This window comes from Pteronotus mesoamericanus, unplaced genomic scaffold (genome assembly GCF_021234165.1).
Source record: "Pteronotus mesoamericanus isolate MK-2021 breed Mesoamerican mustached bat unplaced genomic scaffold, CSHL_Meso_final contig_74, whole genome shotgun sequence".
Taxonomy (NCBI): Eukaryota; Metazoa; Chordata; class Mammalia; order Chiroptera; family Mormoopidae; genus Pteronotus; species Pteronotus mesoamericanus.
In genome coordinates this window covers 36,954,929-36,969,956 of record NW_026555247.1, presented here as the reverse complement: position 1 = coordinate 36,969,956, position 15,028 = coordinate 36,954,929, and positions in this window count along the sequence as shown.

Genomic DNA, 15,028 nt, shown 5'->3' with positions numbered 1-15,028 from the left:
CTTAGAAAAAGCCAGAAGTCACAGGGCGCCAAATCTGCACTGTAGGGGACCTGAGTCACCTGGGTGATTTGATGTTTCACCAAAAAACTCTTCATGAGACATGATGCATGAGTGGGTGCATTGTCTTGATGAGCTGTCAATCACCCATTGCCCATGACTGCAGCGTTCTGAATCACCCGAATAGTTTCTGCAGAGGAATGTTCAAGGTTAATGCAAAATTTGATGCAGGTTCGTTGCTCTACTCACTTATCCATTTTGAATGCAACAGCAACACATTACACATGCTCACTTAATGGTGTCTACCACCCCCACTAGTACAGTGAGGTCATCACTGTTCATGCATGCACATTCCAGTCCACTCTCCTTGGCTGCCAGGTTACATCAATGCAGTGCAAACCATTCTCAGTATATTAGCAATGGCTGAACTTTTTCCAGACAGACCTTATATTGAAATGTCCTCAATATTTTAAGTCATGTAAACTCATTTAATACATTTCATCTACCCTTAACACCGCTTAACACCACATGCTATTTTAATGGCTTAATTTTTATATTACCACATCATACTACCATGCACATTTGGTATACTTTATAATGTATCCAAATAGCTTGAAGATACCCATGAGTTTTCCTTTTCTCAGGAAAATGAATAATGCTGAATCTGTATGTCTCCTGTCAACTATTGATAATATTCCAAAGGATATATATGTGCTATTGAGGGGCATTAAAAATTATTGTAAGTGCTGTGGTTCCTTTATGCCAAACACAGAGCTCCCCATTATGCAAGCTGTATGTGTACTTTTTAAAGAAGAAAAAATTTGAGTATAATAAGAGAATTCTGTTTAAAAAAATTTGAAAAGCATATAAATTGACTTGCTAATCTGTGAAGCTAAACTTAAAGCATCTCCTTTAGTTTTCAGCAGGAGGTTACACTAATTATTAATTTATCAGCACTTCAATATGATAAACGCACACACACACTTAAACCGCCCCTCTTAAAATAGGTCCAAGTCTGCCAGAGAAATACTCAGCAGCTCTTATTGCTTCCATCCCCCATAGCATGTGTTAGTGCATGACTCTGCTGAGATGTCACATTCTGTTTTTGAGATTCTCAAAAGATTAGTCATCTTAATGTTTTCTAGCTGTTCCTCTATTAATTGATAATCGCAGCATAGGAATGGTAACTAAATCTTTGTTCACTCACCAAACTCCACCTGTTGGGTCTGTTTGGCTCTGTTCTTTGGTGCACACTGATTATGCTATGAGTCTTCTCTTGAGGGGGACGGTCAGAGCACAAGGTTGTCAGGTCAAACCCATCGCATCTATGGTATTTTTTTGGCGCAATAGCCTGGTATTCACCCTAGAAGTGATATTGGTCACTTAAGATGCTGCATACAACCACATTCATTGGTTTTAAGTTTTCATCACATAATTCACACACATACACTATCCAATTAAATGAAAAACTGGTTAGTTTAGGGGAAAAAATCATAGGGGCAGCCATATCTTGGGAAACATACATTATCATGTTCAGAGATTCCATACTCTTAAAAAATAGCTCTCTTTATAACTAGTCTGTGTTATTATTGACAAATTTGTCTAATAATACCATTCCCCAAACTTTCTTAGCCAAGATACAAAACATAATTTATTTTGGTTACTATATAATCTTGGACAAAATGAACTTGGTGCTGACTAAAACTCTGTAATATAAACTTAAAATAAAAAGTTAATTCTCTTTTAAAACTTTTTTTCTAATTACTGAGAATAGCCTGAGGTCTGTTCTTTCCATGAAATATTAATATTTTACTTTAATGCTTTTTTCTTCATTTTGGAAAGACTAATAAGCACTCTATATTTTTCAAATGGTTTAGTCTGAAACCTACCTTTTGAGTTCAAAAATTAATGGTTTTTCAAAACAAGTGGACCCTACCAAAAGAGAAATGATCCTCTCAGCAGTTACTATGAAGCTTAAATATGTTAGGTATATGATTATACCTATGTAGCAACAAACATAAAGACACTGTTGATTTTATGATGCTGCCGTAATAAGTTACCACAAATTTAGCATCCTAGAACAGCACAGTTTTACTCTTTTACAGTTCTGTACATTAGATTATGACACGGGTCTCACTGGGCAAAAGTCAAGATCTCAACAGGGCTTCATTTTTCTCCTGGAGGCTTTTGAGAAGAATTAATTTCCTGTCTTTTCCACCCTCTAAAGACTGCCCGAGTTCCTTGTCCTGTGGCCCCCTTTTCCATCTTCAAAGCCAGCCGTTTTCTGTAGTCACATCTCCCCCTGATTCTAAGCTCTTTCTCCCTCTTCCACTTTTAAGGACCCTATAAAGACATTGGACTCACCCAGCTTGTTCAGGGTACTATTCCTATCTTCAGCTGATAGCCACCCTAGCTCTGTCTTCTTAATACCTTACTTCTCCTGTTTCTTGCTAGCTAACACATTCGCAGGTTATGGGGATAACATCTAAAGATGCGAACACCTAAAGATAAACACCTAAAGAATGTGAACATCTGTAGGTCCATATGCTGCCTACCACAGAAAGTGAAGTACATACAGGGACTGGCAGAAAAACCTAATCTGTAGAATATTAGTGATGGACCAATTTTTCTCAGCTTCCTGTATATCTAAGAATCTTTTGATTTGACAAAAATGAAACCCATATTATGCCACTAGGTAGAAAGACAGGGTTTCTCTGTGTCAGCACTGACCCAAAACAGCCACAGTGGGTGTGAAAGGAAATGACAAAGAGGCAAAGCGTGGCACAAGCAGCAAGCACTGGGTGTCATTCACGGAGAGGAGGTACTTCATGATCCTTGGGGTCAGAATGCTTCTTACTTCTTACATCCACCTCTATTTGCAAAGAGTTTCCGATTTTCTGGCCTGTCTTAATTAGGAAATATATGTATCCTCAGTATTTTTCAGATACTGGGTCATCTACTAATTACTATATAATGGAATTAAAACTGTGAAGTTAGATATCAGTAGGTACTTATCCTGATGCTGAATTAACCTTCTTACTGCCTTTTAAAATACATCTAGATTTGGTAGGCAAAGAGAGGGAATCGTGTGGATAAACAAAGTACAAGCAAGCAGGTCATTTTACCCGATATGCCAATGTTGCAGGTTTGATCCCACGTCAGGGCACACACAGAAATCAACCAGTGAATGCATAGATAGGTGGAACAGCGAGTCAATGTTTCTCTCTCTCTCTCTCTCTCTCTCTCATATCAATAAATAATTTTTTTAAAATAATAAATAAATAATAAATCAAATAAAATCATTAGATCATTAGTTGCAGTATAGCCAGAGAACCCAAGGCCAGAGATACTATGGCTTAGCCCCCAGTTTCACCAGCTGTTTGTTTCTATAATGTTGACCTCACTGTTTGCCGCTTTTCACAGCTTCAGTTCCCACTTTCTTTCCCTTCTCCTCATGCTACCCACTTTACTTGGTGAATTTCTGTGGGTATGTTTGAGTCTTTAAAATACGTCATGTTTTTATTTCCATAAATGGCAACTATGAATTTTATCCTGCTGCTAACATTTTTGCTATTCAACACCGTATTTTAAAAATCTGTGGTTGCATTATGCTCACATCATTCGTTATCCCCAAATGCTCTGTGATAAGCAGCACATTTTACTCTTTCCTGCTCCTGCTGTTAAACACTGAGTTGCTTTCAGCTAGTCTACCCACTAACACAGGTTTCTCTGGTTATACGAGAGCAGGGGGTGGTCACAGCATAACAAGCAATCTCTGTTTCACTAAGCAGTACATATCAGTGCTCCGCCCATGAGGGATATGTTCCCACCAGCAGCGCATGGGGGTCCCTGTGACCTGCATTTTTGCTTACATTTGGTGTCCAAAAGCTCATCAATCAGCAAAGTCCCATTCTGAAGTGGTGGAGATATCTGCCTCTTCGACTTCGTATCACTTCGTCACTTGCTTGTGCAAGATGCTCACAACCCTCATGTAAATACAGTTCCAGCACCCTTGGACCCTCACTCCTGGGATTAGCCTGAATCCAAGGGTTGGACCAGAAGGAGATGCTATGCCATCCACCACTGAATCTATCTATCCCTCCCCGCAATGAGCCTCTGTGCCCAAGCGAACTATACTCTCTTCTGCCAGTTACAAAACAAAAGCCCCGTAGTGATCAACACATGTATACGAATTATTGGGGAAAATGTTCAACACTCCCGCCGCAACATGCACACCCTGACTCCACACCCACCGATGATTACAGCTAGAAAAGAGTCTGGGCCACAACTCAGCCAGACAAATGTCATTTCTTGCTTGTTCATACACAAATACAAAGCTCTCAGAAAAGTTCATTCCAAGACCTCTCTAGCTCAATAATGTACATCCTATTTCAGCTTAGAAACTGTGAAATAGATCAGGTTTGTGAGATCATAAGATTAATCAGCCTTAAACATGCCATAAATATTTTGAACTAGCTTCTCTCCCTCACATTAATCACGAGGTAGGAATAACCCCATTTTAAGTATGCAGATGATGCTAAAGCACATTGTTTCATATGCACTAAAGGGATTTTTAAAAAAGCAGTTCTGTAAAAATAAGCGAATTTCAGAATTACCAGAATAGAACTTATACAAGGATAATTATTCCAGTACATCCAAAAGAGTTATCATATTTTAACCACACACTCTATGTGGTTTTTGACCATTTATGAAACATTTTTATTTAAACAATGTCTCTGATTCTTTGCAATCACCTTATCAGATAAATATTATTATCTCAATTTTAAATGACCCACCTAAGGTCAATGGGACAAGAATTCAGACTCAAACGCTAACCAACATCTTCTGAATGAAAAAGAACCACACTCTTTACAATAACAACCTTTTTAAAAAAAACCTATTCAATTTTGTAACATTTAAGTCTATACCTTATATAAAATCCTTACTTTGTACTTCCTCCTGTAATAATAGATAACTTAAGTAATCATTTAATCCTTTCTCTTCTGGATATTAAATTTCAAAACCTAAAATATGTTTTAGATAATCTTTATGCTTCTCTAATTTTTTTATTCTTCAATTTTTTTAATTTACTCCACTTGATTTTTTTAATCTTCTAAACTTCTAAAGGAAAAAACAGGGATAGGTATCTGATTTAAAAAAACCAAAGCCATAATTTTATGTTTTAATTTTTAACTTTCTGAGTTATAATTGATATACAAACAAACATGCACATGTTTAGTATGTACAATTTGATGACTTCAGACATATGCTAACACCTATGATAATGTCTCCTTCAACAGGTATATCCAATACCTCTCAGTTTCTTTGTGCCCCTTTGGTTTTTAATTGTTGTTGTTTGTACCAAGAACATTTAGCATCAGATCTACCCCCTAACAAATGTTGACATGCATGATACTATGTTGTTAACTATACATACTATGCTGTACAGCAGATCCCTGGGATTTATTCATCTTGCATAACTGCAACTCTATGCTATTTGAATGACTCCCACTTCCCCCAGCCCATAGCAACCACTACTGCATTCTCTGGCTCTATGAGTTGGGCTAGTTTAGATTCTATACAAGTGAAATCACACAGCCATTTGTCTTTCTGGTTCTGACTTACTTCACTCATCATACCGTCCTTCAGATCCATGTTGTTGTAGATGACGGGATTTCTTTCTTCTCTTTTTATTCTGAAATGCATTGCTTTGTCTTGTTTTTGTTTTTAACTCCAACTTACGTATGACAATTAGGGAAAGAGAATGAAGTGTTAACATGCACAGGGCTGACAACAGCACACTTACGTTTTCATAAAAACGTGCGGTGTGCTTTTCATGAACCTCTATTTTCTCTAAGCAAATGATGGGGTTGTCCTCCTTGCCCCACCCACCAGGTGCTGGCCTCCCTCTTGACAACCTCTGATCTTTCTGGGAATTCTGTGCTCCACCCTGGGCCTGCGTCTCTTTGCAGGTCCTCAGGCTCTAGATCGGGAACCAAAAATTGCATCTCAGGGGCCAAACCCAGCCCACCAATCTGCTTTTAGTGGAACATGGCCATGGCCGTTTGTATAAGCAGTGCCTATGAGTGCATTCCCTCTCTAAAGGTAGACCTGAGTACTTGCTACAGAGACCACATGGTCCACAAAGCCTGCAATATTTATTGTTTGGCTCCTCACAGGAGAAGTTTGCCTGTTGACCCCTGCTCCACACTAATGCATCAGGTTCACTCGTGGAGAAATTTTAAAACAGGAGGTGCTCAGGCCTCACGTGCAGACATCCTACTTTATTAGGCCTGGGCAGAAGACAAATATCTAGGTGAAGGCTGACCTATATCCAGAGGTGATTGGGTGCTCACCCCCAGTTCAGGCCTCCTGCTATAGAAGCTTTGCCCTGGATTTTCCAGGCCACAGAAGGCTCTTCACTGTGATTCAATTGTGCTGCTTCCTTAGCATCAGGCCCCGAGAGCAGGACAGGCGGAGACTTGGACACACAGCGTTGGGGAAGCTACCAGTGTGCTCTGAAAATGAACGTCGGTGCTCCTGTGGGAATCCTGTTGTTTTTCTGCCGCTCTGGGAAGGTACCCTGAGTACACTTTCAAAACTCATGTTTCCTGGCCTTCTATCCAAGTGATTACAGCAATAGTCAGGCCCGGCCCATGAGTCCATGCTGTCCCTTGTGACTGAATCACAGATGCACGTCACCCCATCCAGGCCAGCTCTCAGGTCACCAACTCGGCCAATGAATATGTCATGACTATCAGTCGTGTTGCTTTCCCTTGGCTGCTCTAAAAAATTCTCATGAAGTTAGCAGCTAAAGACAACACCGATCTATTATCTCATAGTTCTCATAGGTCAGGAGTCTGGCGAACTCTATTCGATCTCTTCTTGGAGATCCACAGGCCAAAAGTTCCATTCCAGAGGCTCTAGGTAGGGGAGGGTCCGTGGCCTTGGTCATTCAAGCTGTTGGCAAAATTCGGCCCCTTGTGGTTCTAGGACTGAGGTCCCCATTCTCTGATTGGTGCGCTCTTCCTCCATCATCAGAGCCAGGGACACCGCACCTCTGGGTGTCTTCCTTCCCTGTCACATCTCTCAGCTCTGCCTCCCTGTGATTACCCCGGGCACTGGGTAATCCAAGATAATCTCCCTATTTTAAAGTCAGTTGATGAGCAACCTTACCTTAATGCTCAAGGTCTCTTTTGCCACTTGATAGAAGCATGGCAGTAACCCCAATATCCTGCCTCCCGCACCGATTAGCTATCAGGCTCTGTTCCCAGCACCAGGGATCAAGCAGTCAGGCAAGCAAAGCCTCTGTTCTCAGGGAGCTTTCCTGCTGCCTGGGGAGATAGAGAAGAAGCCCACGTTTGTGGCCTATGTCAGGTAGGACAAGGACTGTGACAAAGAGCACAGCAGAGGGCGCAGAGTACACGGGCAGCAGAGGCTCTGCCATCAAAGAAGCCCTTACAAACACAGAGCCAAGTCACAGACGGTGAGGAGGAGGGCAGTGTGGTATCCACGGAGCCATCGTGCTGAGCTGAGGGCATGGCTGTTACAAAGGTATTGCAGTGGGAGCCTATCTATGTTTTCACAGGAAAGCGAGGAGTTCGCCTGGAAGGATGGGCGGCCCCGTGAGGCCCTCAGGTCATGATGTGAGGACCCTTGTAAGGGCTGCAGTTGATCCTGAATGGGATGGAGGTCACACGAGGGTTTGCAATTGGGGAAGAACATGATATAATGCACATTCAAAAGAATCACTCAAGACTTGATGGAACCTGTGATTAAAGGACCCTAGACCTGGAGCCGCTGAGAGCTATGTTGTACCCACCCTCAGAGGAGGCGTTGTTTACGGATGACAGATCTACCCTCTGTGTCTCTGCCTTACCGATCCCTGCCTTCATTTATTTCTATGTAATTATATCACTTATTATTTACTGGATAGTGAGTTTAATTTCATTCACCAGTCATTTAGCTCTTTCAAGATTAAAACACATGCTCACATGTTTTGTTTTGTTCATTGTTAAGAGGGGATTCTTAAACTTGTCCAAGCCAAGACATTGCATGCCCAGAGGCGATCGCACAGCCTCCAAAAAATGGTGACCTGATCTGGAAAACTAGGCCAACGTGCCTTGCAGACGCCGCAACTAAAAATAACCAACCCAGAGGATGACTCTGTCCTGTCTAATGGTGACCCAGTGGCACCAAAGTCACTGTCCTAGGAATTCCATCAGGCTTTGCCTACTATCCTTCTCATGCAATCAGATTACACGTGCGATTCACGGGCACGTACTCCTCACCTAGCGTCACTCTGTCTTTAATTCCGTGAGCAAGCACAGTTGCGTGCTTTGAGGAAGGAGAACATGCAGATGACCTTGTTGATTGGCTGACGCTATGAATCTATCCTTACTGGAGTTTTGCTGCCTAAATTTCCAGGAGATGAAGAGTTGAGTGGTTTGCTGAAACGTATTTCCGTCTGCTGATCTGGAATTGTAATTTCTGGTTGGAGGCGGAGTGCCTACAGAGGGCGAGTGTTCGGAGGCTGTGAGGGACAATGCCACTGAAAAGAAACTTTCCTGCGCAAGTCCCATTATGAGGAGTCGCCCGTGGCAGTTCTCGGTGCTTTTGCTGGGAAGCTGACAGCTTTTACTGATACTGTCGCCTCGCACTGGTGGCCGCCTGTGCCCCGGGTGCGCTGTGCTCTGCATTTGGATAGGGTCATTTACCGCAAGTTTATTCAAGCCGTTCCAGGCTCACAACCAACATTATCTTCAAAAAACAGTAAGTGATGGTTGAGCTTTCTGTACAAAGAAAACGCACAGAGAGAAATGGAACTTGACAAGCATTCGAAAGGGTCTGCCAGAAATTAACTCCTCAGTGTGCCATGGCCAAGGGCGACTGTGTAACCACAGAGGCAACAAACTGTCCGCTGCATAGACAAAAAGATGAACAAAAAAATATGAAGAAAAAGGCAAAGGGGGAGAAAAACAAACTTAGACTAGAACAAAAGCTGGGCTGCATTTTCATGTGCTAAAAAATCTAATTAGACACGGAATTGCAAACCGACAGTCAGATTGTTATGAACTGTGAAAAAATACACAGAAACTTGAGAAGGGGCTCTGTAGAGTTTTATAAACTGTAACCCAGAGAAAGCAGGGTACGATATAAATGACATTTCCCTACAAAGGTGCCTGACTTTTTACTCCTCACTTGCATCCACTGACTTGAACTAGGGGTGTTATAAGCAACCTCGAAACATTTTAAATAAAGACAATATCATTCTTTGGTGGACTGGATTCAAGGGCCAGGAAGCAGAGAGAAAGACTAAAGCACAATTTTGGGCTATCTTTTTTTTTTTCCTTTTTTTTTTCCTTTTTTTTTTTTTTTGGTGGAAAAAAGAGAAATAATGAAAAAACACCCTGCATCTTCCTTACTGATCAATTTTCCATTTCTGCCCTCATTCCTAGAACGCTCCCATTTCCCTCCCTTATGTAACCAGCAAACTCACTGCCTCTCTAGCCAATAATAGCATCCTGGTTCCTGTTATCAACTTGATCTGCAAACTGCCTCCCTGACAGCCCCCTCTTTTTTTTTCAGGAAAAGCCAAATACCACTGACATTTAGAGAAGCCATCAGAAGAATTTTAGTAGAGGAAATTGATATTTCCCATCCAAATCAGGCAATGCTCTGGAATTAAGAAAACACTAAGGGCTATTTAAAAATAAGTAAGAAGAGGGTGTACCTACAAAGGAAATGAGTGGTCTGTGGGGCTTACTTGTGCTTTTTTTTTTTTTCTCTTAATGACTTCGTTTGAAGTCTCAGAGAAATGTTTCTTATTAAATGCAACCTTTAATGTAGGTTTTCCTCTTGAAACAATTGTAGATTTGGTTCCAGTCTTGAAAGTTTAGAGAATCTGACGGCGCAGAGGCAGGAGTTAGGGACTCCCTGAGCCTAATTGGGCCAGCCTCAAACAGAACAGCGCAAACCTCCTCTTCATGATTTTCCATCTGGATTTTAATTGCTCACGTGGCTTAACTCTTTGCTTCTAGAACAAGTCGCCGGGCTCTGAGTTCTGTCCGGGTCCACAGGCTCCTGCTCAAAGCTGGAGCATGCTCTCTGCCGTGGTCTCCCAGGGCCCTCTCAACCAATTACTGTAAAGGGTGGTTTACAACGCCAAAGACGTATTTTCTCGCACTTGGGTGGGGGCGGCTGGAAGTTCAGAATCAGAGTTGGAGGAATTAGGTTCCTCCAACACCTACAGGGAAGAATCCATTTTCGCCGCTTCCAGCTTCTGGTGGCTCAGTCCTTCTCATTTCTTAGCTTGTAGCTGCATCGGTCCAGAGTCTTCCTCTGTGGTCACATGTCACCCTCCCCAGGTGTCCAAATCCCCCTCTCCTTTCTCTTAGAAAGATGCCAGTCACTGGATTCAGTGAGCCAATGGGACCTCATTTAATTTGCAAACATCCCATTTCCAAATCAGGTCGCACTGGCAGGTTCCAGGTGGCCATGAATGTAGGGGTGAGGGGCACTCATGGGTACAGAGCCAGGTCACACCTAGGAGGCACCACTCCCCTTTGTGCTCATGTCGCATAAGCCCAGCCACGTGTGTCCCTCAGCCCAGCGCGCTCCCACCAGCATGGCCGCGGGCCCTGGGCACAGCGCCAGTCCCCGCCTCCGCACCCCCACCCCGAGCCTTGCTGGGGCCTCAGACAGAAGGAACCACGCACACAGGCCCTGTTCCTAAGCTCCCGCCACTCCTTGCCATCTCCTCACGCCTCTCCCCAGAGCCTGAGCATCCAGTCTGCATGCTTGCAGACAGTTGCTAGTGCCAGTCATTGCAGCCTTCACAGCCAAGGCTTTTCCAGGGAAACGGATGTCTGAACACGTCCTGTATCAGACATGCACAGCCAATGAGAATGACACGCATTCCTAAGTAGCATCACTGTAGGAAATTCTGTGGCACCGCCTCCGCCACGGACCAGCATTCTCCAGGGAAACACCTCCGCACTCCCACCTAACTGTGTGGGTGGGGCCAAGGGCAGCAGCCGGGGGTGAGCACCTGTCCAAGCTGGGCCCTCACGTGCCTGCCCTGTGATTGCTCCACCTCCAGGAAAGATAGTTCTCCAGGCCCCTTCTTCCCCAGTCTCAGCTTGGGAAGACTTGGAAGATGCCGGCAGTCAAATGTTTTTTGTTAGGTGAAAACAAAGAAAGCAAAGCTAATACAAGGGGGAGCTGGACCAATGGAGAGAGATTCCTACCAATAGTTAAGGGCCTGGGCAGTGTCTCTCATTTCATGCTTCTGTGAACGATTCTGTCCAGATTCTGTGAACGAACAAATTCCTTCCACTGAGCCAAAACCAGGTGCCTTTATGTTTTTCCCACTAAAACAACCTAAGAACAAGCTAGCATGTGTATGGCTTTGATAAAATGTTAAAACCAAAAAGAAAGAATTTGCATATGGTTAAGAATTAAATTGGGACCCTTAACAAAACATCTTGGGACCCTTAACAAAACATGTTGGGATCCCAACTCCCACTGCCTCAGAATGTGTCCTTAGTGAGAGACAACGGTTTTCACAGAAGTAGTCAAGTTAAGGCGAGGTCATTGCCGGGGCGGTGGGGTGGGGAGAAGGTCGGGCATGGAGCTAATCCAATATGACCAGCATCCCTATAAAAAGGGGAAATTTGGACGCAGAAACCGACACACACTGAGGGGAGGCTACATGAAGAGACACAGGGAGAAGATGGATGTCTACAAGCCAGAGAGAGAAATCGGGAATTGACCCCTCCCTTACAGCCTCAGAAAGAACTACCTGTCACCACCTTGGTTTTGGACTTCTTGCCTCCACAACTCTGAGGCAATGGATTTTAGCTGTTTACATTACACAGTTGGTAGTATTCAGCCCTAGAAAATGAATGTAGACATTATCTATTAACTCGTCGATGACAAGTAAGGAAACAAGTCCAGAGAGTTAAGCCTGCCTGATGTTCCATTTAATGTTGAAAAAGCTTGAATCTGAATGCCTACCTCATAATTTATAGTTCAGTATTTATTCCTATCACTTTACCCTAATCCTTAGCCCAAAAGTTTTCATGGAAACTTCAAACACAGATTTTTTTTCAGGAAGATATTAAAAAGATAACAATAAACCTGAAAAATAAATGAATTAGAACAAAGAAACTTGCACAGCCTGGACACTCATATTTATAACACTTGTCATGATATAAAGATCAAATCTTTTAGCTGAGCATTCTCATTTAAAACCAATTTACATAAATAATGAAAAGTCATTTCCCCCAAGAAACAGCTCAGTGAGAGAAATCGGATTGAGTAGAAGTTGTGTGAACACGACAGAGCTCAGGCTGGGCTGGGTGGGGGTTTTCTACTGTAATTCTAGCCAAAAAAAAAAAAAAATCACTCAAGCTAGGGAAATGAAGAAGTTACATTTACATTTCCTGAATAGAAGGAAAACAAATCTTGATCAGCTCAAGAAAATTTGTTTACTTCATGTAAAACTGGATAAAATTTTGAAACTCTAAATCACCTGCAGTTTCCTTGCTAAGACGGAATTTATTTTTTTCTTCCCTGCTAACACTCACCAGCTGTAGATAGCTTCCAAAATTTCCTGCCATACCTGTTGGCCAGATTTCCCATATAGAATGGCCTCAAAATATTTGATTCACCTTGCTGATTTTGAGTGAAATAATGGATTTATCTTACCATGTCATGGAACCCCTAATATATTTATGTTGAAATTGTTTTCTGTATTCTTTCACTTTAAGAATCTAATTTGGTTCAAAATAAACAAAAAAGCTTTTTGTCTGACCCCTCAATTGTTTAATGTCCTAAGAGTACAGGGTGAGTAGAGTTCTAATTATGGGGTAGTACCAGCCTGTGTAAGTCACGTGACACCTCAAAGCAAAAGATGCCCATTTAGGAAGACGCCCGTTTAGGGAGCCCCCCATCTGTGGCTGTAGAGCAGGGTGGAAAGGATAAAAAAACCAGGACCTGAGAGCCTACCCATGACCTCCTGAGCAACTTGGATGTTATTCTGTAGGTGGCTTTAACCAAGAGTCCCCTGTGACCCACTTTTCAGAAACATCCTCTGGCCCCAGAGTGAGAGATAGAGTAGTGAGGAGAGAGCCTGGAAGTTGAGTTCTGCATATCTTTTTTCTCTCTGCTCTAAAACCTCAACATTGACTTAGAACCTCAAACATCCCTCAAATCTGGCCATCCTCCTCCATCCGCCTCTAGTCTGAGTCCTTGTAAGTCACAGGAAGTAAAGTCAACACGTAGATTTACTTCCTCCCAAGCTACAAGTCCTCTCCATTCTGTCCCTACATTGGCCACAGTAGCATCCAGTAGAAGTGTCAGCCACTAGGACCTCCAGTGCCACCCCATCTTCTGTAGAATCAATTCCATTTTCTTAGCCTGCTCTCCAGACTTTGCAGGTGATGAGCAAAGGGATATAAATAATCCTAAAGTGTCAGCACCAATGCCATTGGGCTCTGGCTGAGCCCCTACAGTGTGGTGACTGGATTCTCAGCTGCCCCAGTCCCTTCATGTCCCCTAGAAGCATACTGAGGACTCCGTAACTCTCTCCACTGTATTCATCATCTGTTGGCCTCACAGCGAGAGATTTCTTCCCTCCTGACTTCATCCTGGAAGTGGTATCACATTGGGTTGGTGCCACCCCTGGAAGACCAAGGCAGCTCCTCAGAGACCCCCTTAGTACTTCCTAAAAGTAACGCCTTGGATACTTCTTCACTCTTATCTGTGGCCAGAGCAAGTACCTTCTGCCCTCTGGAATCCAAGCCCTTCTCTTCTCTGCAGGCCAAGCAGAATCATGGAGCCATAGCTAAACTCCTCCTGTAGAGCCAAGCTATCCTGGACTCTACTGCTGACTGCCCCTCAATAAGTGTGTGGTCTATGGCTAATGCTACTGGGCACCATGGTTGGTGTTTATTTTGTTCTTCTTGGGTAGAGTGGGAACAATGATACTAATTAGGAAAGAAGTTTCCTAAGGTTTACACAAGATGATACATGTAAGGAATGTAGCACAGTGCCTGAAACAGATCACCATTACTCAATACATGCAAGTAATTAATATAATAAGGCCTCCCTTTCTAGCATCACACACACAGAGACACAAGGAATCATGGGAGAAGGAAAATAATTCTCAAGCTGTTAATGATTAATTATCTCTTAATCTTTTTAACAATAGATCTACTGCTAATTACTTTGTTCATGCAAATGCAGTAGGATAATTCTGCCTATTTTTCTTTTGGAGAGCTCATTTACAAGGATACTTTTTATGTCTGAATACATTGAAATTCCTATGGACTCTCAGTTAAGATCATAGGGCTCTCTCCCAATTTCCTTCATTTCCTATGTAAATCAATTTAGCAGTACACTCATGTCACGCTGATAACTTACATTTTAGTTAAATTAGCATTACCCCTTAGTATAAAATAAAAAAAATATTTACTATTGCAAATACAAGTAACACAATGGAGCCACTAGGCAAAATGCTGGGCTAGGAATATTAGTAATTTTTCAATTTGGAGTAGATAATTTGCCTCTTCCATTTCTTTCTTTCAAACAGGATGGGAACGTGGACCATCCTGGCACTCTCAGTCCCCATTTCCGGGGACTCGTGCCAGACTGCCTTCACTCAGCGTGTCCCGCAGTTCAGTCGCCCACCGTGACCTTCCCCGGTCTGGCCTGCTTGTTGCGCCAAGTCCCTAACAAGCTGACACTGCAACCTCTCTAGCACTTTCCCAGCAATCACTGCCTTCACCTGATCTATAAATTACAATCATAGGTTATCCCTTATTCCACTGAAATATTGTGAGGGACCATTACATAAATGCAGTTTGAGCCCATCATGGATGGATGCTATATATAAAGAAAAATTATTAGCTTTGTACTTCAAACCTGCACCACATGACATACCAACACTACAGAAGCAGGCACTTTCCTCTGACATAAATGGATGATTTATCCTCTCTCCCCTATAGCTGCCCAATTCAGTTCCTTT